This window comes from Ptychodera flava, chromosome 16 (genome assembly GCF_041260155.1).
Source record: "Ptychodera flava strain L36383 chromosome 16, AS_Pfla_20210202, whole genome shotgun sequence".
Taxonomy (NCBI): domain Eukaryota; kingdom Metazoa; phylum Hemichordata; class Enteropneusta; family Ptychoderidae; genus Ptychodera; species Ptychodera flava.
Genome location: NC_091943.1, coordinates 24,166,415 through 24,190,411, shown reverse-complemented (window position 1 = coordinate 24,190,411; position 23,997 = coordinate 24,166,415). Strand labels below are relative to the sequence as shown.

Genomic DNA, 23,997 nt, shown 5'->3' with positions numbered 1-23,997 from the left:
TAATGGTGTGGATGAAAACTCAGGTTTAATGGATGTTGTCGAAAGTGAAGCAAATGCAAATGAAGGTGTCAATCAGCATATCAATACTACAGAAATTAACACCTCAACTTCAAGTAACGCCTCAACGTCAACTCGCTTTGTCGAAAACAATGAGGCACAATCAGAGTCCGCTCACAAAGTCACATCTGTTGATGAAAATTCTGTTGATCAAAGACCTCTCACCAGTAAAAACAGTCAACCCACTGACGCTCAAAAGAAAGACAAAAATGTTAACGTCCATGCCGATGAAGACAGGGTACGAACCCTGCTTCGCCTTCGTATTCTCCGCTCCCCTCTACTCCCGTTTTATCATTCGACCCCCCTTCTTCGTCATCATCTTCACTTATTGAGTCTCAATCACTTGAGTTTCCCGAGACTCCTTTTTCAGATATCAATGTTAATGAGTCTCAGGATTTGTTTATTTCTCAGTCACAGTCTCCAAGAAAAGCTTCTCAAAATCAGCTTATTTGGTCAGCAGTGAAAACATCAAACTCCTTTGATGTTCTCAGCGAAATGTCTGATCATGACAATGAGTCTGTTGCGTCTGAAATGTCTGACTTATCAGAATTTCAAGAAAAGCTACAAATCAAGCCGTCTAATATGCTTGAGTTTTTAGAAGACATTAAAGGCTCTAAAAATATGATAGAAAAATGTAAAGATTACTGCTCAGATTTTAAGGTTCTCATAAAGTCATTTGCTAACTTACGCAGGTCAGATATTGTCACTAGTCAACAAAAAGTTCGTATCCATAAACTTGTGGCAAAGTTACAACAACATGTTAGACAATGTAAAAGCTTGGCTATTACGAAACATGGGAAGTAAAATCGTTCTTGTTTTTGCTTGTCTAGTGATGGCAAGTTTCATTTCTTGGAACGTAAATGGTTGCCGTGATTCTTTGAAACGGTATAACATTTAGTCTTCGTTGAAGTCCAATCATTTTGCTGATTTTTATTTTTTACAAGAAACCATAATTCTACAGTGGCTAATCAGGCGCAGTGGCAAGTAGTTTGGCGCGCGCCTATTTATTTCTCACATGGTACTAGTAATTCTGCTGGGGTTGCAGTGCTGTTTCCACGAAACAAAAATATTGATGTTGTTTCTGTAAAAAGTGTCGTCCAGGGTCGTCTACTTCATTTGCATATTAAAATGGATGACACTTCCTTTCATTTGCTTAATATTTATGCTCCTTCAAGTGGAGATGATCGTTGTATTTTCTTTGAAAGTCTTCGTAAATTTCTCCTTGATTTTGATCTTGATAATGAAAATATTGTCATAGGGGGCGACTTTAATTGTACTCTTGTTCCTGATTTAGATAGGTCGTCTCATATTGAACCACATTTAAAGTCTTCGAAGGTTTTTTCTTCTCTTGTTCATCGCTGTAAGCTTTCTGATGCCTGGCGTTATTTTCATGAGCAGGCTCAAAATTTTACGTGGCAGAGAGGAGAGCAAAAAAGTCGCATTGATACTTTCTTCATCAACAAGAGGTTGACTTCGAAAATTAAATCTGTGTCTATTGACTCTCCTACTGATTTATCTGATCACTCTCTTGTTTCTCTTGTTTTAACTATGAATTCGAGTGTCAACAAAATCCAGTTTGGTGTCTCAATACCAGTCTTCTTAACGATGAAAATTACTGTACTTTAATTAAGGAATTCTGGGAAGGTTGGCGTAATGAGAAGGATAGGTTTTCTTCTCTTCAGTCTTGGTGGGATATAGGAAAACAAAGATTAAAGAATTGAGTCAGCAGTACAGCGCTGAACGAGTTCATCACTTTAAACGTTCAAAACAAAAGCTTATTGAGGAAATTCGTACTTTGGAAACATTGATTCATACTCAGCCTTCTCTGGAAACAAGATATCATCAGCAAAAAGACCTGTTAGACAGTTTTCAGAAACTTGACACCAGAGGTGCAGTTATTCGTTCTCGTTTTCAACAGCTCAATGATTCTGATACTAATTCACAGTTTTTCTTTTCTCTTGAAAAATACAAAGGCTGTCGTAAATCAATTACTCATCTCCAACGTGAAGATCATACAATAACTGAAAATCAGAGAGAAATTCGTCAACTTACTCGCCAGTTTTATCAAAACCTGTTTACTGCTGAGCCTGTTTCGCCCGAAGCACAAAATACTTTGCTTCATGATCTCCCTCAATTACCTGCTGACAAAGTTACGCAACTTGATGAACCCATTAGTCTTGACGAGTACACCTTTGCACTCAAGAACATTGCGAATGGTAAAACACCTGGTGTTGATGGCATTCCTTGTGAATTTTATAAAAAATTCTGGTCTCTATTGGGGAACGATTTTCACCAGGTTTTTCAAAAGTCAATTTCCGATGGCCTTCTTCCAACGTCCTGTCGTAGAGCTGTTATCACACTCCTTCCGAAACAAGGTGATAACTCCCTTCTTAAGAACTGGAGACCTATCAGTTTGCTTTGCTCTGATTATAAAATTTCACTAAAGCTTTATCGCTTCGCTTAAAGCAAGTTTTGCAAGATATCGTTCATGTAGATCAAAGTTATACTGTTCCAGGCAGACGATTTTTGACAATATTCATTTAATTAGGGATTGCATTCATTTTCATAATGACATGAATCTTCCTCTTGGTATTCTTTCTTTAGATCAGGAAAAAGCTTTTGATCGTGTCAGTCATCATTATCTTTTTCAAACTCTGCATGCGTTCGGGTTTGGTGAAAATTTCATCAATTTTATTAAACTTCTGTATACTCAAACTGATAGTCTTGTTGGTGTTAACAGTTCCCTTACTGCTCCAGTTCAGTTTTCACGTGGTATAAGGCAAGGTTGCTCATTATCGGGGCAGCTGTATGCAATTGTTATTGAACCTCTTTTACACAGAATAAGACAAGACGACAGTATTCAAGGTGTTATGATTCCAAATTCAAGTGATCGTAAATGTAAACTTTCAGCTTATGCTGATGACGTTAATACTCTTGTAACTTGTGATACTGATTTTTTGAGGTTTAAATATTGGTTTTCTGTCTATGAGCATGCCAGTAATGCAAAAATTAACTATCGTAAGTCCCAAGGTCTTTGGGTTGGCTCATGGCGTGGGCGTGCTGATCATCCGCTTGAAATTCTTTGGAATAGTATAGGTCTCAAAGTCCTTGGTACTTATTTAGGTAACAGTAACGAGTATTTTTCAAAAAACTGGAGTGAGTGTGTTACAAAGATTGACAATAAGTTATCTTGGTGGAATAGATATGCTCCTGCTATGTCATTCCAAGGCCGTGTTATCGTTATTAATCAACTTGCTGCTACTAAACTCTTTCACCGTTTAATTTGCCTCTGTCCTCCTGCTTTTATCATTGATGAAATTCAGCACAATTTCTTGATTTCTTCTGGCAAGGAAAACATTGGTTGCCAAGTCGTACAATTTTTGCTCCATTGAAGTTAGGAGGGCAAAATCTCATCGATCTCTCTTCACGTGTGAAAGCTTTCAGATTAAATTACCTTCAAAGATACGTGTATTCAGGTCTGGATCATCCTTCATTTTTGTTTGCTGATTTTTATTTTCGGAATGTTGGTAATCTCAAGTACACCTCTCAACTTTTTACAGTGAATTATCAGTCTGTTCCAGATTATCTTCCTAATTTTTATCTTGAACTTTGAGAGTCTGGAAGTCATGTATTTTCCTGAGAAAAGGTGGACCCCTTTCAATCAAAGATATCTTCCATGAAGCCCTTTTTTTCAACGATTGTGTTAGTTTTACAAACCCTCTTGATAGTACTCTTGTTAATCACTTTATCAGTGCTGGCATTACAAAAGTTGGAGATCTTTTTGACCCTTTCCAAAAATCTTGGCGCTCCCCAAGCCATTTTAAAAACATTGTTTCTATTCATTCGGATAGAATTTTTACAAATACTGTCAAGACGTTGGTCGACTCTATTCCTGTGATTGGAAAACAAAATCCACAGTTATTTTGAAGAGGAAGTTGATTTGGATGACGTTCATTCTTGTCATCGTCCTTCGTACTCTTTCGAACTTATTTGTAAAGGCACTGATGACCATATTATTTTGAATTGTCCCTTGTATAAATTTGAAAAGGGTAGCATATATAAATTCTTGATTATGTCAAATTTTCATAGAACAATAAACGTCAAGATACAGTTTGGAGAGATCTGCTTTCACTTACGGAAAATATCAAACCTTTTTTCACTTCTTGTTATCTCAGTCCAATTCCCAAAAAAGAAGGAGATCTTCAATGGCGTCTTCTCCACGGTGCGTACGCAACTGGCTCGTTTATGTTCCATTCTGGCTATAGCTCATCCTCTGATTGTATTTTCTGTAGTGCCAGAGATGACCTTTTTACACATATTTTTAGAATGCCCTCGTCTTTCTCCCTTGTTCATTCTCCTTCGTAACTCTGTCACCTTTTTCTTGGTCAGGAATGCAAGATTTTATTCTGGTGGTTTGTTTTAGGCCCACCCTATGATAAATCATACATGGACAAGAATACTTTTGCGCTTTTAAATTTCCTTTTTACGACAGCTAAAATTGCAATTCATGTAACAAGACGAAATGCAATTAATGGTCATGATCCCTCAATCAGTAATATGCTTGTTTTCTGTTTTTAAAAGGCGAGTTTGTGCTCGCATTTTAGAAGAATATAATTACTTCACGCTCAATTCAAACATAAGTGCTTTCAAAAACATTTGGTGTATTAATAACGTTATTGCTTCTGTAGACATTGATGGAACTTTTACTATTGATTCAATTTTGTTGTAAAGAAAATGCTTTCACCTCTAAGCACACTTTCCCTTTTGCCATATCCTATCTCGTCCTGGGCACCGTACTCCTCACGGAATGGAAGGGGGTGGTCAGTTGGGAGGATTCTTCGTAAGCATGTACATGCCAACGAAAAGTTTTCTCAATATACCCCTTCTCATTGGCGGTTAGGTGGCTTTTTTTCTGCAAGATGTAAGGTGTTCCTGTCCTATTTCCTCGCAAATTTCTGTCACTTTTTCTTGTTTCGGATGTTTGTTTCGCTTTCTCCTATTCAGTGGAGATTTTTCATGCACCTCGCATCTTGCCTTTTGTCATTAACAAAATTGTGCTTTTTTTCAGATTTAATTGGTTTCCTTCCCCATGTTGCAAGTGATATAGCTACCTGTTTGCCTTTTCACCAGTTCTCTCTGTCTCGCTCCAGCATCAGTTTCATAGCCATTTTGCAGTTTTTGCTGATTTTTTTTTTCAGTCCAATTTTGTTTAGTGTTTTTCAGTAATTGACCATCATTTGCTATAAAGCATTTGTCAGATTTCATTTTTGCTTTTTGTCTCAAAATTTGAATTGTTTTGATATGTACTTGTCTGTACAGGAGACTATTTTTAGTAATAAACGTTTATTTGAAAAAAAAAATCTTCTTCTTCTTCTTCTTCTTCTTTTATTTTTTACAGGAAACCCATTCTACAGTGGCTAATCAGGCGCAGTGGCAAGTAGTTTGGCGCGCGCCTATTTATTTCTCACATGGTACTAGTAATTCTGCTGGGGTTGCAGTGCTGTTTCCACGAAACAAAAATGTTGATGTTGTTTCTGTAAAAAGTGTCGTCCAGGGTCGTCTACTTCATTTGCATATTAAAATGGATGACACTTCCTTCCATTTGCTTAATATTCATGCTCCTTTAAGTGGAGATGATCGTTGTATTTTCTTTGAAAGTCTTCGTAAATTTCTCCTTGATTTTGATCTTGATAATGAAAATATTGTCATAGGGGCGACTTTAATTGTACTCTTGTTCCTGATTTAGATAGGTCGTCTCATATTGAACCACATTTAAAGTCTTCGCAAGTTTTTTCTTCTCTTGTTCATTGCTGTAAGCTTTCTGATGCCTGGCGTTATTTTCATAAGCAGGCTCAAAATTTTACGTGGCAGAGAGGAGAGCAAAAATCTCGCATTGATACTTTCTTCATTAACAAGAGGTTGACTTCGAAAATTAAATCTGTGTCTATTGACTCTCCTACTGATTTATCTGATCACTCTCTTGTTTCTCTTGTTTTAACTATGAATTCGAGTGTCAACAAAAATCCAGTTTGGTGTCTTAATACTAGTCTTCTTAATGATGAAAATTACTGTACTTTAATTAAGGAATTCTGGGAAGGTTGGCGTAATGAGAAGGATAGGTTTTCTTCTCTTCAGTCTTGGTGGGATATAGGAAAACAAAAGATTAAAGAATTGAGTCAGCAGTACAGCGCTGAACGAGTTCATCACTTTAAACGTTCAAAACAAAAGCTTATTGAGGAAATTCGTACTTTGGAAACATTGATTCATACTCAGCCTTCTCTGGAAACAAGATATCATCAGCAAAAGACCTGTTAGACAGTTTTCAGAAACTTGATACCAAGGTGTAGTTATTCGTTCTCGTTTTCAACAGCTCAATGATTCTGATACTAATTCACAGTTTTTCTTTTCTCTTGAAAAATACAAAGGCTGTCGTAAATCCATTACTCATCTCCAACGTGAAGATCATACAATTACTGAAAATCAGAGAGAAATTCGTCAACTTACTCGCCAGTTTTATCAAAACCTGTTTACTGCTGAGCCTGTTTCGCCCGAAGCACAAAATACTTTGCTTCATGATCTCCCTCAATTACCTGCTGACAAAGTTACGCAACTTGATGAACCCATTAGTCTTGACGAGTACACCTTTGCACTCAAGAACATTGCGAATGGTAAACACCTGGTGTTGATGGCATTCCTTGTGAATTTTATAAAAAATTCTGGTCTCTATTGGGGAACGATTTTCACCAGGTTTTTCAAAAGTCAATTTCCGATGGCCTTCTTCCAACGTCCTGTCGTAGAGCTGTTATCACACTCCTTCCGAAACAAGGTGATAACTCCCTTCTTAAGAACTGGAGACCTATCAGTTTGCTTTGCTCTGATTATAAATTTTCACTAAAGCTTTATCGCTTCGCTTAAAGCAAGTTTTACAAGATATCATTCATGTAGATCAAAGTTATACTGTTCCAGGCAGACAGATTTTTGACAATATTCATTTAATTAGGGATTGCATTCATTTTCATAATGACATGAATCTTCCTCTTGGTATTCTTTCTTTAGATCAGGAAAAAGCTTTTGATCGTGTCAGTCATCATTATCTTTTTCAAACTCTGCATGCGTTTCGGGTTTGGTGAAAATTTCATCAATTTTATTAAACTTCTGTATACTCAAACTGATAGTCTTGTTCGTGTTAACAGTTCCCTTACTGCTCCAGTTCAGTTTTCACGTGGTATAAGGCAAGGTTGCTCATTATCGGGGCAGCTGTATGCAATTGTTATTGAACCTCTTTTACACAGAATAAGACAAGACGACAGTATTCAAGGTGTAATGATTCCAAATTCAAGTGATCGTAAATGTAAACTTTCAGCTTATGCTGATGACGTTAATACTCTTGTAACTTGTGATACTGATTTTTTGAGGTTTAAATATTGGTTTTCTGTCTATGAGCATGCCAGTAATGCAAAAACCAGATATGAACTGAATATGCTCACGTGTTTTTACAAAAGGTTCATTAATAGTAGTACCCTTCACAGAACAATAAGAACATAGATATATGTTATCACTATATGTCGCAGGTTTTTTCAACTTCGCACAGTACTCTCGGAGTTTAATCATTAATTACAAAACTTTATTTAATATGTAAATTGAGCTGTTAATTAACTTGACACTGCTCATGCTTCATGGGACAACTAGATATCCGATAGATCAACATTTTTAGCACGTTTTATTTAATTTAGTGCTGTAATTTTAGAGCATTGTCACTAATTACAAAGTTCATTAAATATGCAAATAAACCCTAAATTAACTTGACACTGTTCAATGATTCATAGCACAATTAAATATTTATCAAATCAATTTCTGTAGCACGTTTCACAAATTTGGTGCCGTAATTTCAGAGTTATATACCTAATTACAAAGTTTATTAAGTATGCAAATGAACCCTTAATTAACTTTACACTACTAAATGCTTTACAACACAGTTAGATATCTGTCTGATCAGTATATTCAGCCGTTTTCATGACGTTTGATGCAGTTATTTCGGAGTTATATGACTAATTATAAAACTTCATGAAATATGCAAATGAGCTAATTATTAACTTGAAACTGTTCAATGCTTCTCAGTACAATTGGATATTTATCAGATCAACATCTGTAGGAAGTTTCATTAAATTTAACGCTGTAATTTTGGAGTAATATCACTAATTACAAAGTTCATTAAATATGCAAATAAACCTTTAAATAACTTCACACAAGTAAATGCTCTACACCACAATTAGATATATGTGGGATCAGTATCTGCAGCAGATTTCATAACATTTGGTGCAGTTATTTTGGAGTTATATCACTAATTACAAAACTTCATTAAATATGCAAATGACCTATTTGTTAACTTGACACTGCCAAATGTTTCTCAGTAGAATTAGATATTTATCAAAACAATATCTGTACCCAATTTCAAAGACTTGGGTGCCGTAATTTCAGAGTTATATACCTAATTACAAAGTTCATTAAATATGCAAATGACCCTTAATTAAGTTCACACTAACGAATGCTTTACACTACACTTAGATATCAGTCGGATCAGTATCTGCAGCAGATTTCATCTTATTTGGTGAAGTTATTTTGGAGTTATACCACTAATTACAAAACTTCATAAAATATGCAAATGACCTATTTATTACTTGACACTGTCAAATGCTTCTAAGTATAATTAGATATATAGCAGATCAATATTTGTTGCAAGTATCATCAAGTTTGGTGAAGGAATTTCAGAGTTATCTTACTCATAACAAAAGTTCATTAAATATGCAAATGAGAAGGTAATTGACATGACACTCACAGTATCATCATAATGTTCTGAGATTGTCATCTGTGAAAAGTTTCGTGAGATTTTGTGCAGTATTTCTTGATATATGTCTACACTGTCATTACCGTCCCCATAGGGAAACCATTGTACGGAAAAAACGATATTGCATAACTTCATTAATATGCAAGCCACACTAACCAAATGTAATCAGTTCTTGCAAGTAGCATATAGTACCTGTGTACCAAATCTGACTTGAATCCGTTCAGGCGCTTTTGAGTTATCGTGTAAACAGACAGACAGACACACACACACACACACACACACACACACACACACACACACACACACACACACGGACAGACAGACAGACATCGCTATGACAATAGCCCACGTGTTTACACACGTGAGCTAATTAACTATCGTAAGTCCCAAGGTCTTTGGGTCGGTTCATGGCGTGGGCGTGCTGATCATCCGCTTGAAATTCTTTGGAATAGTATTGGTCTCAAAGTCCTTGGTACTTATTTGGGTAACAGTAACGAATATTTTTCAAAAAATGGAGTGAGTGTGTTACAAAGATTGACAATAAGTTATCTTGGTGGAATAGATATGCTCCTGCTATGTCATTCCAAGGCCGTGTTATCGTTATTAATCAACTTGCTGCCACTAAATTCTTTCACCGTTTAATTTGCCTCTGTCCTCCTGCTTTTATCATTGATGAAATTCAGCACAAATTTCTTGATTTCTTCTGGCAAGGAAAACATTGGTTGCCAAGTCGTACAGTTTTTTGCTCCATTGAAGTTAGGAGGGCAAAATCTCATCGATCTCTCTTGACGTGTGAAAGCTTTCAGGCTAAATTATCTTCAAAGATACTTGTATTCAGGTCTGGATCACCCTTCTTTTTTGTTTGCTGATTTTTATTTTCGGAATGTTGGTAATCTCAAGTACACCTCTCAACTTTTTACAGTGAATTTTCAGTCTGTTCCAGATTATCTTCCTAATTTTTATCTTGAGCTTTTGAGAGTCTGGAAGTCATGTATTTTTCCTGAGAAAAGGTGGACCCCTTTCAATCAAAGATATCTTCCATGAAGCCCTTTTTTTCAACGATTGTGTTAGTTTTACTAATCCTCTTGATAGTACTCTTGTTAATCACTTTATCAGTGCTGGCAATACAAAAGTTGGAGATTTTTTTGACCCTTTCCAAAAATCTTGGCGCTCCCCAAGCCACTTTAAAAACATTGTTTCTATACATTCGGATAGAATTTTAACAAATACTGTCAAGACGTTGATCGACTATATTCCCTGTGATTGGAAAAAACAAATCCACAGTTATTTTGAAGAGGAAGTTGATTTGGATGACGTTCATTCTTGTCATCGTCCTTCGTACTCTTTCGAACTTATTTGTAAAGGCACTGATGACCATATTATTTTGAATTGTCCCTTGTATAAATTTGAAAAGGGTAGCATTTATAAATTCTTGATTATGTCCAATTTTCATAGGAACAATAAACGTCAAGATACAGTTTGGAGAGATCTGCTTTCACTTACTGAAAGTATCAAACCTTTGTTCACTTCTTGTTATCTCAGTCCAATTCCCAAAAAAGAAGGAGATCTTCAATGGCGTCTTCTCCACGGTGCGTACGCAACTGGCTCGTTTATGTTCCATTCTGGGTATAGCTCATCCTCTGATTGTATTTTCTGTAGTGCCAGAGATGACCTCTTACACATATTTTTAGAATGCCCTCGTCTTTCTCCCTTGTTCATTCTCCTTCGTAAACTCTGTCACCGTTTTCTTGGTCAGGAATGCAATATTTTATTCTGGTGGTTTGTTTTAGGCCCACCCTTTGATAAATCATACATGGACAAGAATACTTTTGCGCTTTTAAATTTTCTTTTTACGACAGCTAAAATTGCAATTCATGTAACAAGACGAAATGCAATTAATGGTCATGATCCCTCAATCAGTAATATGCTTGTTTCTGTTTTTAAAAGGCGAGTTTGTGCTCGCATTTTAGAAGAATATAATTACTTCACGCTCAATTCAAACATAAGTGCTTTCAAAAACATTTGGTGTATTAATGACGTCATTGTTTCTGTAGACATTGATGGAACATTTACTATTGATTCAATTTTGTTGTAAAGAAAATGCTTTCACCTCTAAGCACACTTTCCCTTTTGCCAAATCCTATCTCGTCCTGGGCACCGTACTCCTCACGGAATGGAAGGGGGTAGTCAGTTGGGAGGATTCTTCGTTGGCATGTACATGCAAACGAAAAGTTTTCTCAATATACCCCTTCTCATTGGCGGTTAGGTGGCTTTTTTTCTGCAAGATGTAAGGTGTTTACTGTCCCAATTCCTTGCAAATTTCTGTCGCTTTTTCTTGTTTCGGATGTTTCTTTTACTTTCTCCTATTCAGTGGAGATTTTTCATGCACCTCGCATCTTGCCTTTTGTCATTAACAAAATTGTGCTTTTTTTCAGATTTAATTGGCTTCCTTCCCCATGTTGCAAGTGATATAGCTACCTGTTTGCCTTTTCACCAGTTCTCTCCCGTCTCGCTCCAGCATCAGTATCATAGCCATTTTGCAGTTTTTGCTGATTTTTTACAGTCCAATTTTGTTTAGTATTTTCAGTAATTGACCATCATTTGCTATAAAGCATTTGTCAGATTTCATTTTTGCTTTTTGTCTCAAAATTTGAATTGTTTTGATTTGTACTTGTCTGTACAGGAGACTATTTTTAGTAATAAACGTTTATTTGAAAAATCAAATCTTCTTCTTCTTTTGCTTAAATACCATTTGCAGTAAATACCATTGTAAACGACTGTAGATTTTTCATGCACCTCGCATCTTGCCTTTTGTCATTAACAAAATTGTGCTTTTTTTCAGATTTAATTGGTTTCCTTCCCCATGTTGCAAGTGATATAGCTAGATATATATAAGTGGTATAGTAGTATTGCATTTGTTGTTGTTGTTGCTGCTGTTTTGTTGTTGTTCTTTTGCTTTGCATTCAGTAACTACAATTGTTAACGCCTTTGACTAGCGTGTAAAGTTTGGATGTTAAGTTCTATCAAATGCGTGGCGATAAATCTTAGAATCTTGTGCCGAAAATAACTAGCAAGTAAATGTCTGACTAATATAGTCGTTACGCAAATTAAGCTCTTCGGTTTCTACTGAGCTGAGTCTATCAGAAAGCTGATAAATGTAATGCGTGGTGCCTGGTAACATACAAATGGGTGATAAGTTTGACAGGATTGTGTCAATAGGCAGGGAACTACTTATCTTAGGATACGACTGGACGACTAAAAGTAATCATGTAGAGAAGTGAAACTTTCTCGACTGTAGAAAAACAAGTATGGAGATATGCAAAACTATATATAATAGATATATGGGGATTTGAAACAAATGTAAACCGTTCCTTGACATTCCTCGCCAGAAAGGCGGGGGTGGCTGAAAGAGGGCAAACACGCCTTACTCCAGGGTTTTGCTTGATTGCTTGCAGTGTATTCTGGTGTTATACCCGCATAGGTGGCTAGCGCGGTCGGGGTCATGAGAACACTTTGCAGCCCGCAGGAGAACATGTCTCACTCCGACTTTTCGCCTCAGTTACGGTAGGAAAGAACATTGCATAATAACATGTTTATGTTAAGACCTCATATATAATTTAAAGCGTTACAAGGTCAAGTAGTGAATTCCCTACCATCAAGTAAAATATAGGCTACAAAGAGACTCAGTTGAATTATTATTTCGCGAATGAGACTGAATCTGTTGGAGCTGGCGTGATCGCGAGAGAAAGAAATAACAGAAACACTACACTGTAAAAATATCTAAATTTTCAGAAATGCTACATCATGTTTTTCCCTCTTCGATACAATATATATTAAGCTTTGATTTGAATTTAGGCGAAAATTACACAAATTTCGTATGATTTCTAGAATTAATACAGCGAAGTCGAATCATCATTAGTCAACCGAAACTTTACACGGTATAGCACGGGCACACGTACAGATGTATGCGGAATTACGTCAAACTGAACGTCTCTATTACCGCGGCCAAGGCTCAAATAATCGTGCATTGAAAAGAACAAAAACGGTCCATTTCATATTTATTTCAGAGCTGAAGATCAAATTACATATCTAGAGATTTTTTTTACAAAAGAGACAGAACAGGAAACAAAATTGTTTGTGTCGATCACAGTGTGGTCATTTTTTCTACATTTGTTTTTATTTTTGACCATGCTCAAATCTGTTTAGCTTGCAGGTACTCTCGGTTGTTTCATTTTTGTCTGCTTAATTTAAAGAAATAAAATCGATGTAGAGACATGTCGCTTCCAGCAACTGTTACAATTTATTTGAGTTAAGAACGCTTAAATGTGTTCCATGAACTTGACCTATCATCAACAATATGAGCGGTGTTTACGGAGAAACAAAAGATTCAACTCCAATTGTACATCAACATTTACTGATTTTAACTGCAAGACATAGGGATTTTGGCTTTTCAAAACTATGCTTAGTTTACCCACTGATTGTAGTCGTTAACGTTAATTTCATGGTGCTCAAGAACTTTTACAACACTATTTGAATACAACGCAGACACGAAAACTCTGATTATTACGATGCCTTGTGTTCTGAAGGATATGACTCTCATTCCGAGACGGTTGATGAGGTCATTTCTTCAAACACGCTCAACTACAGCAATGGTTAAAGACGCGACTGGATATTTACTATGACAAATTGAGAGTTTATGATCTAATATCTTCGTCTGCAAATTATATCGAAACGCCTTGGTGTGGTATTAAATCTTAAAATTTTCACCATAACCCTGAATTCTATGTTTGATTGTGAAAGAGATTGCCGTTAGCTTTAAAAAGATTAGAGCAAAGGTTAAGACATTCTGCTTCGATACGCTAATAACCAAAGTCGCTGATATCAACAATATGGAGTCATCTTAGTGACTGTTCAGAGTCAGTATCGAGAGTGGCAGACAGTTTAAGTTATTGTCACAAATTGGCTATCGCAATAAAATCTCTTTCAACAGCACCAGTTCAAAATAAACTTAACTTGACTTGAAATGAAGAAGTGAAAATTGAATAATCATCAATTTTATTAGTTCGTTTAAAGAAATGCCAAAATTTGACAAACTGTTGGTAATAAAGAGAAATAGACTTATGATCGTGCACGTATTGTACGTCTCCAGCCAGGTTAAAGTTTAATCACACAAACAGGGCAAAACAGAGCGCCGATTTACTTTTCCAATTTCTCCCCTTTAGACTTTGATTCTTTCCAAAATATATCATAAATATATGTGACATTGCCAACTTCCATTTAATAATCTGCAATCGAGTGCTTTTCTTGGATGATGATGATGATGATGGTGATGATGATGATGATGATGATGATGGTGATGATGGTGGTGGTGGTGATGGTGATTATTGTTGTTGTTTTTGTAGTTGATGATGTTGTCGTTGTTGTTTTTCTTTTCATACAGTAAATACAATTGTAAAATACTTTTGTGAGCGCGTTGACATTGCATGTTAAGTTCTATCAAATGTGAGGCGATAAATCTAACAATCCAATGCCGAGAATAACTAGCATGCAAAATATCTAATATGATCGAAACTCAAGTCAATCTTTTAAGTTGCTACTGAGATGAGTCCATCAGCGTTGAAAGCTGTTAAACGTAGTGCATGGTGCCTGGTAACATACAAAGGGTGATACGTTTGACAGGATCGTGGCAATAAGCACGGAACTACTTAACGTAGTACACGACTGGACGACTGAAAGTAATTATTGAGGGAAGTGAAACTTCCTCGACTGTAGAAAAACAAGCGATCATGTGATCACTTGTTTTTCTACAGTCGAGTGATCATGTGACCAAGCGGACGTCACGTACGTTTGGCATAGACGTTCGGAAAGATTAAGAGAGCGTCGACTTACTATTCCAATTTCTCCCTTTTAGATCTTTATTCTTACCCAAATATGTCAAATGTAGGACCTACGTGTCACAAATATATGTGACATCGCCAACTTCCATTTAATAATCTGCGATCGAGTGATTTTCTTGTATGATATGTTACAAACTTTCATAACTCTGCAATGTTATGGTACGATACGGCGACTGATAAACTCGCAATGTCTTGATTATCGTTTTAGATGATGACGTTGACGATGATGATGATGATGATGGTTATGATGATGAAGATGATGATGATGAAGATGATGATTGTTGTTGTTGCTGCTGCTGCTGCTGTTCCTGCTGCTGTTCTTGTTGTTCTTGTTTTGCTTTTCCAAACAAACAAAGTAAATGCAATGTAAACGATCTTAGCTTGCATGTTAATTTTGTGTATTCAGTTGTTACTGAGCTGAGTCTATCAGCGTTGAAAGCTGATAAACTTAATGCGTGGTGCCTAGTAACATGCAACTGGGTGATAAGTTTGAAAGGATCGTGGTCATAAGCACTAATTAAATTGGGATACGACTGGACGATTAAGAGATCATGTAGAGAAGATTTCCTGCTTAATTTAAAGAAATAAAATCGATGTTGGTTAAAATAACATTAGGGCATGACAGATAAGGAAGTGGCATAGAAACCAGCATTGCATTTTTACAAATGACAAAGTGGCGTGTAGAAATGAGAGGTATATGTTCTTTGAGCTTTAAAATTCACAAGATGGAGAAGGAACAAGACATTTTTAAAAGTATACGCACAAGTTTTACCGGGCCTATTTATAGACACTTTTACCAATACACAGAAATGAATCATGATGCTTGACAAGGAAATGCAATTTTTAATGAGTATATTGTTAACATTGGGTGCTAATTATCGTAGCTACTCGGTCAGCAACCGATAGTGTCATTTCGTATCTGGTATATCACAATCACTTATTATCTAGACAACTTAAAAGGTTTGCACGGGAAGGAACTTCCTAGCTAAATTCTAATAACGTGCGTAAACGTGTGTGAACACATAAATTTTTTTTTAATGTTGTACGTCAGCACACACACACACACACACACACACACACACACACACACACACACACACACACACTATATATATATATTATATATATATATATATATATATATATATATATATGTATGTATGTATGTATGTATGTATGTATGTATGTATGTATGTATGTAGGTATGTGTGTATGCATGTATGTGTTATCTTCTGTTAGGATGAGTATGTAAATGAGTATGTAATTAACTTTTCAGAACAAGTATTAATGGTCTACATAGGTGTATTTCAGAATAGTTGCGAATACGTTTATTGCCTTATTGCACAAGTTAAAGTTTCTATACATATTGTAGGATGTGAAGGTGTAACACTACAGCTAGCAAGTTATACATTATCTCGAATAAGGACACTATGCTGATAAACGGTTTGATGAAGTTGCCTGCTACCGGAGACATTTCGATTGTTGTTATTGCCTTTAGAACATGAAAGTGCTTGTGAGCTGATGGACATGGGAATGAGAGCTTGAAGAGGTGTCTCCTTCACCCAATACTCAGTTTTCACCGAAAAATCAGATTTTCTGTTATTACTTCTGTATAAAAACATATGTGTGATAATTTAACATCAAAATATAATTATCCAATAATGGTAGTAACATTCAGATACATAATTTATCACGTCCAAGAAACAGATATGGCAATGACAATAACAATGGCGTAATCTTAAACCAGCAATGCATTTGTAGCAGGTGTCCGGAATGGATAGGTGTATCCTGCCAGGATACATGTACATAAATCGAAAGTTGCGAAGTTAGTCTGATTCGAAAAAGAAGAAATTACTGTTGTGAGTCAGAGCCAGGAATGCTATCACCCATCATGAGAGCAAAGACATGCAATATTCCATGTAGCATCTCCTAATTTACAATAGAATGTCCTCATGGGAATATCTGTCTCACTGGCTTCTTTGCTGAGAAGAAATGTTTCGGTAGAAAGGCTTCATATGATAAGACGTTGAGAAATATTCTGACTCGGTGCACATATGTTGCCATGTTATTATGATAGTGTTAGCTGAAGTACGTAGCTTAATGAAAAACGGATAGGATTTTTGCAGACGTAAATACTTCATGACATTTGACGAATACAGCTTGATGAATAATTTAATATCCGATTATCAACATTTTATATCCGATTATCAACAAACTTTCCATAATTCCATTGAACTGTTTGCGTCGTTTACAAATCAGTTGGACCTGGCGATTGCACCGCTTTGCGCTTTGAAGCCTTCGTTGCAAGATGGCGCAGAACATTCAGAAGGAGTTCAAGGACTTCAAAAGCAGTGATCAGTGACATTCCGATGTAGAGTCCAAGAATGCCGCCAAGATTCGCCAAAAGTTCTTCAATCTGAAAAAAAAAACCGGAAAAGAAACGACATTTAACGAGAACTGGTGTTAGTTATTTTGATAGATATAAGATTGTATGGCCAATCGTTTCAACAACATATAACGATAACTGTAGTGTACATTCATAGTTAAAATATAGAGAAATGAGTTCAGTCAGGAATAGTAAAACATGTCAGCAATGTGTCGCACATAAATCGTAGCCAATCATGCCATAATTCAACTTTCGTCAATCCATGGGAAATAATCGGAGTTTTAAAGAGGTCGCTTTGTTGCATCAATTACACTTATACCGTTTTTCTTTGAGCTCGTTTCAGAGAGAGAGATAGACAGACAGACAGACAGACAGACAAACTTACCGTGTAGGCGGGTAACTTTGTAATTTTCTGATAGTTCAATTCCTCGAAGTACACACAAAGGCGTAGCAGATTTTCTCTGAAATTGGATCGATTTTAAAACGAAATCAATAATCTTATAATGTTATGCAATAATTCTGAATGAAGTGAACTACGCGTCGTCAAAATAGAAAGGACGTTGCCAGTACGTTGCACGTTTAGCTCTTTAACTAAATTTGAAGTCATGATGTGACCGAACAGTTGGACCGCTTGAAAACCTAAGCCTGTCAAGGCACTGAAAGGCCCGAGACGAAAATTATGTTGTTGAGGAGCTAAAGCAAGGGTTTGTCAATTCAATTATCAAATAGCTTTTTGAAAATCACCACAGTAAATGTCATAACTTTATTTGGACTAGTCTTTAGTAACCTTTTCAACTGTAAACTTGCACATAACGTCATGAGCTACGACGTAGTCAGGCTTCATATGGGTGTAAAGACATTTCTAAAACAATTTCTATAGCTAATTACTGAGTTCCATCGTACAGTAAATATCAGTATCATAGTGTTAGGCATGCAGAGTCCAATAGCGTCATATGTTACAGGACGCCTTTTACTTTATAAATCTTTCAGATTAGCACCAGGAATATTTAAGATTATATTCAGGTCGTTCTCGAAAAAAAACCATGTCCTATGAATACTTAAACACACAATGAACGAAGCAAGACCGAAACCTGTGCAAAGTTGTGCGAGTTGAATATCCTTTTTGTACGCTGTTGACGCGGCATACTCGCTGTGACGATCGCGTGACCAAATTCACATACAGAAAATTTATTAAGCACCATATTTCCAAGATTAATCGTGCTATTTTGAATATAAGTTTTGCCGATACGTTAATATTAACAATCCCTAACTAAATAAAACAGCATTAATTGTATGTGATGCATTCTATGCTTGCCACAGACACTTTACCTTGCAGTCTTTTCATCGACAACAGTATTCCGAACTTTCTCATTTAATGGACGCAGCACTTTTATCAGCCCTCCCTGAAATGACAAGCAAGATGATAGCAATGCTGAGCATAGTCTTTAGAAAATATTTATATCCGTTACACATTGTGGTCGACCTATTTACCTTAATGACATTTCATTGACGATTGTTGGAAATAGTTTTTAGTTGATTCCGCGGCTCAGTAAAACTAAATCGGGTATTGGCAGGGTTTGTATAAAGTTATGTATCCCATTAAATAAAGAAATTGACACTCCTGGCATGAAAACCTGTCGAGGCCCTGAGAAGTTGTGGGGGTTTATTTCATACACTGTATCAAGCAATACACTTCGCCAGAGTAATCCTTTGGTTTCAAACCAAACAAATACCTAGTATTGCTCCACATTCCATGACTGGTAGAGCACTTGTTTGTTCACGCTGCTACCGAGCTCCCTAAAGAGGCAATCCCACTTGGTAAAATTTTAAAACACATTTTTTTAAAGCCAACGGTCGATATTTGACGTCGTGACTGCGCGCGGATCACGAGATATCGATAAAAACATGTCATTTCCCGAGCGTATTTTTCACATTCCGAAGTTTTACGATCGTTTCTGATTTTGACCCGAAATCCCCCGAAGGTTTGTTGTTGTGCTGATTGACGATATTCTAGGGAGTCTACAATAAGTTCAAACGACGCAATTAATTTACTTCCCACTGCAAAGACTTTATATAGGCCTACAGCATTATGCCTTTACCTCAGGTAAGTTTTTTAAAACTTCTCCTTAGTTTTTGTCGTTTTCATTATTCTAAATCAGTTGTATTATATTTTTAACCAATACCACATAAACATCAGTTTTTACGTGTCAAATATTAGCCGCCTCCGATGACTACATTTTGTCGTCTGCCACATAGTACGCCGCGCGCGTGGTATGCGTCTATGCATACCACACGGCGGCCGCTATGTATCAACCGAACGTAACTGTGCTAGTCACCTATGCGAATTCTGGTGGAATCAGCAAAAATTGTTTTTCGTTTTTACGCCAAGTCAGTAAGACTCAGCTTTCTCCCACGGGGCATGACCGATTACCGACGCCAGTGGTACTGTGGCGTACAGCAGCGTCAGCGTAGACTCTTACTCCATAGCTTAGTTGACAATGGCCCCAGTGCCGAACGTTCGATGTTCGGAAGCTGAATTTAGGTGGGCCACCGGAATTCAAACTTTTACTTTTTTGAAGACATGTTTTTATCGATATCTCGCGATCCGCGCGCAGTCGCCACGTCAAATATCGACCGTTGGCATTAAAAAAATGTGCTTTAAAAATGTTACCAAATGGGAGTGCCACTTTAATATTAAAACTTTTAGAGGTAAATAGTACTAGTGGTTGCAATGCAGCAATTACCGTATAAAGGACGGTCTTTAATATATTGTTTTCGTCGCTGCATCACCCATCCAGTAAAAGCATTCTGCTATTTCGAAATATGCATTGATATTCAAAGTAGGAACAAAATACTATATATTTTACAGTACACATTGCTCCCATTGCTATAAACAGTTTAACCGCAATCTGTCACTGAATGTCAGGCTTGGCATGATACATTTACTATGACACTCTTTTACATATGTTTACACTTTTTGTTTTACACCGACGTGCACATTGGTTTTCGAAAGGATTTAATTTCAAAATTATGTAGCTGTAAAGTAGGTCCAAACTCTTGCAGAATACAGAAAACAACAAAACACCATGTTGGTACGGTAAACGTTGGCCTAAAGCAAATAATGATACATCATTGCATATCAACAAATAGATAAATTAACACTAAGGTAGGAAATTATTGAAAATGCTTACGATCAAATGCAACTTCGTAAGATGACATTCAAATGCAGAAAAGCCCCTTAGAATGTATTATCCTTCAGACATTATATCTTTTGCCTTGTTCAGAAGACGTCAATGGACCATCAAAAGTACACGTCCGTGCACTCTGGCCTGGACAAATTCTTTTCGTGCCATTTCAAACAACACTTTTTCAGACTGGATTTTGAAGTTGCTGATAACATTGCTTCTGTTTTAGTCGAATATGTAGGAAAACTTGCAAGCCGTTTGAATGTTTTTTGAAATAACATCATTGAGTTGACAACAAAAATCAACCTATTTATGCAATTAGGGACAGAGAAGCCACTAAGGAGAAGCACTCTCGCTATATTGCAAATGTCAAATCCAACTCACTAGGTCTTCAGATATGTTTTTCTAAAGACAATGCACACCACTATATACTATATATATAAGTAAGTAAAACACGATTAGGACAAATTTGGGAGAATTGCATCTTTATATTTTTCATATTTCTCAAAAGTGTTGGGTGCCCTATAGCTGAATGTTGCATTTACAGATTGAACCGACATTAGCTCACAATCGAATTATCCTTAATTAGTTCCAATCGTGCTTGAACTAGATCACGCTTCGCGCTTGGCCTCTGCCGATTGAAAATTACGTTTACACTTTTCCCTCTTTGAACGTGCTTGCTTGCAACATTTATGATTCAGTAAATTCTCGATCAGATTCGATTAGAACTTACAACATAAGGCACCCGGTCACCGCAGACAGTTTAAGTTATTGTCACAAATTGGCTATCGCAATAAAATCTCTTTCAACAGCACCTGTATAGAAGTACGTCGTTCAAAATAAACTTAACTTGACTTGAAATGAAGAAGTGAAAATTGAATAATCATCAATTTTATTAGTTCTTTTAAAGAAATGCCAAAATTTGACAAACTGTTGGTAATAAAGAGAAATAGACTTATGATCGTGCACGTATTGTACGTCTCCAGCCAGGTTAAAGTTTAATCACACAAACAGGGCAAAACAGAGCGCCGATTTACTTTTCCAATTTCTCCCCTTTAGACTTTGATTCTTTCCAAAATATATCATAAATATATGTGACATTGCCAACTTCCATTTAATAATCTGCAATCGAGTGCTTTTCTTGGATGATGATGATGATGATGGTGATGATGGTGGTGGTGATGATGATGATGATGATGATGGTGATGTGATGGTGGTGGTGGGTGATGGTGATTATTGTTGTTGTTTTTGTAGTTGATGATGTTGTCGTTGTTGTTTTTCTTTTCATACAGTAAATACAATTGTAAAATACTTTTGTGAGCGCGTTGACATTGCATGTTAAGTTCTATCAAATGTGAGGCGATAAATCTAACAATCCAATGCCGAGAATAACTAGCATGCAAAATATCTAATATGATCGAAACTCAAGTCAATCTTTTAAGTTGCTACTGAGATGAGTCCATCAGCGTTGAAAGCTGTTAAACGTAGTGCATGGTGCCTGGTAACATACAAATGGGTGATACGTTTGACAGGATCGTGGCAATAAGCACGGAACTACTTAACGTAGTATACGACTGGACGCCTGAAAGTAATCATTTAGGGAAGTGAAACTTCCTCGACTGTAGGAAAACAAGCGATCATGTGATCACTTGTTTTTCTACAGTCGAGTGATCATGTGACCAAGCGGACGTCACGTACGTTTGGCATAGACGTTCGGAAAGATTAAGAGAGCGTCGACTTACTATTCCAATTTCTCCCTTTTAGATCTTTATTCTTACCCAAATATGTCAAATGTAGGACCTACGTGTCACAAATATATGTGACTCGCCATCCCAACTTCCATTTAATAATCTGCGATCGAGTGATTTTCTTGTATGATATGTTACAAACTTTCATAACTCTGGCAATGGTATGGTACGATACGGCGAGTGATAAACTCGTAATGTCTTGATTATCGTTTTTGATGATGACGTTGACGATGATGATGACGATGATGGTTATGATGATGAAGATGATGATGATGAAGATGATGATTGTTGTGTTGTTGCTGCTGCTGCTGTTCCTGCTGCTGTTCTTGTTGTTCTTGTTTTGCTTTTCATCCAGTAAATGCAATTAACACGATTGGAACTAATTTGGGAAAATTGGATGAGAGTAATTATTAGGAAAATGTAACGAAATCGAAATTTTTACAGCTGAAATTTTACAAAATGATAGAATCGTGTAAAATTTGAAATATTGTTCTCATCGGACAAAACAACGAAAACACAACGATTATTGCATACCTCTTTCATCGGATTCATTTTTATGAAAATAAGTTCATTTTTGTGTAAATGTACTGAAGAAGCGAGAAAAAATGCTTACAATTTCTCTAATTGACGAATTTTGAGTCAGGGCACTTTTGAAATGCCCCTGACTTTTTCATGAATTTAAGGCTTCATAAACATAAAATTGAGTCAGGGCACATTTTAAAAGACCCTGACTGACTTAACTGTAAATCAATCGAAAAGCTTCATTTTGGTAGAGAAAAAATGACAAACTGACATTATTACTAGTGTTTCAGTAATGAAGAAACTACGGACAAACTCTCATATTTTCATCCAAATGTGAATATTGTTCATATGTTTTGAACAATATTGCATTAGATACTATCATGCACTGATTCTTACTCATAAGATTTCAACAGCATCGTAAATTGTGTATAAAATTTCAAAGATGGTAAGCAAATATGGTGTAAAATTAGAGAAATTTCTAAAATTCTTTAGAAATTCTGCCAATCCAATTGTCCCAATTTAGTTCCAATCGTGTTAATTGTAAACGATCTTAGCTTGCATATTAATTTTGTGTATTCAGTTGTTACTGAGCTGAGTCTATCAGCGTTGAAAGCTGATAAACTTAATGCGTGGTGCCTAGTAACATGCAACTGGGTGATAAGTTTGAAAGGATCGTGGTCATAAGCACTAATTAAATTGGGATACGACTGGACGATTAAGAGATCATGTAGAGAAGATTTCCTGCTTAATTTAAAGAAATAAAATCGATGTTGGTTAAAATAATATTAGGGCATGACAGATAAGGAAGTGGCATAGAAACCAGCATTGCATTTTTAACAAATGACAAAGTGGCGTGTAGAAATGAGAGGTATATGTTCTTTGAGCTTTAAAATTCACAAGATGGAGAAGGAACAAGACATTTTTAAAAGTATACGCACAAGTTGTACCGGGCCTATTTATAGACACTTTTACCAATACACAGAAACGAATCATGATGCTTGACAAGGAAATGCAATTTTTAATGAGTATATTGTTAACACTGGGTGCTAATTATCGTAGCTACTCGGTCAGCAACCGATTGTGTCATTTCGTATCTGGTATATGACAATCACTTGTTATCTAGACAACTTAAAAGGTTTGCACGGGAAGGAACTTCCTAGCTAAATTCTAATAACGTGCGTAAACGTGTGTGAACACATACAAATTTTTTAATGTTGTACGTCAGCACACACACACACACACACACACACACACACACACACACACACACACACACACACACACACACATATATATATATATATATATATATATATATATATATATATATATATATATATATGTGTGTGTGTATATA

General features: G+C 36.3%; 1 long non-coding RNA gene across 1 annotated transcript; it reads right to left on the bottom strand.

Moving 5' to 3' along the window:
* Positions 1-17,086: 17,086 nt before the first annotated feature.
* Positions 17,087-18,616, bottom strand: LOC139114381 (uncharacterized). The gene is made up of 3 exons (XR_011547861.1): positions 18,515-18,616; positions 17,571-17,646; positions 17,087-17,215 (listed from the first exon to the last, which is right to left on the bottom strand). It is a non-coding gene; the product is annotated as an uncharacterized lncRNA (long non-coding RNA).
* Positions 18,617-23,997: the final 5,381 nt, after the last annotated feature.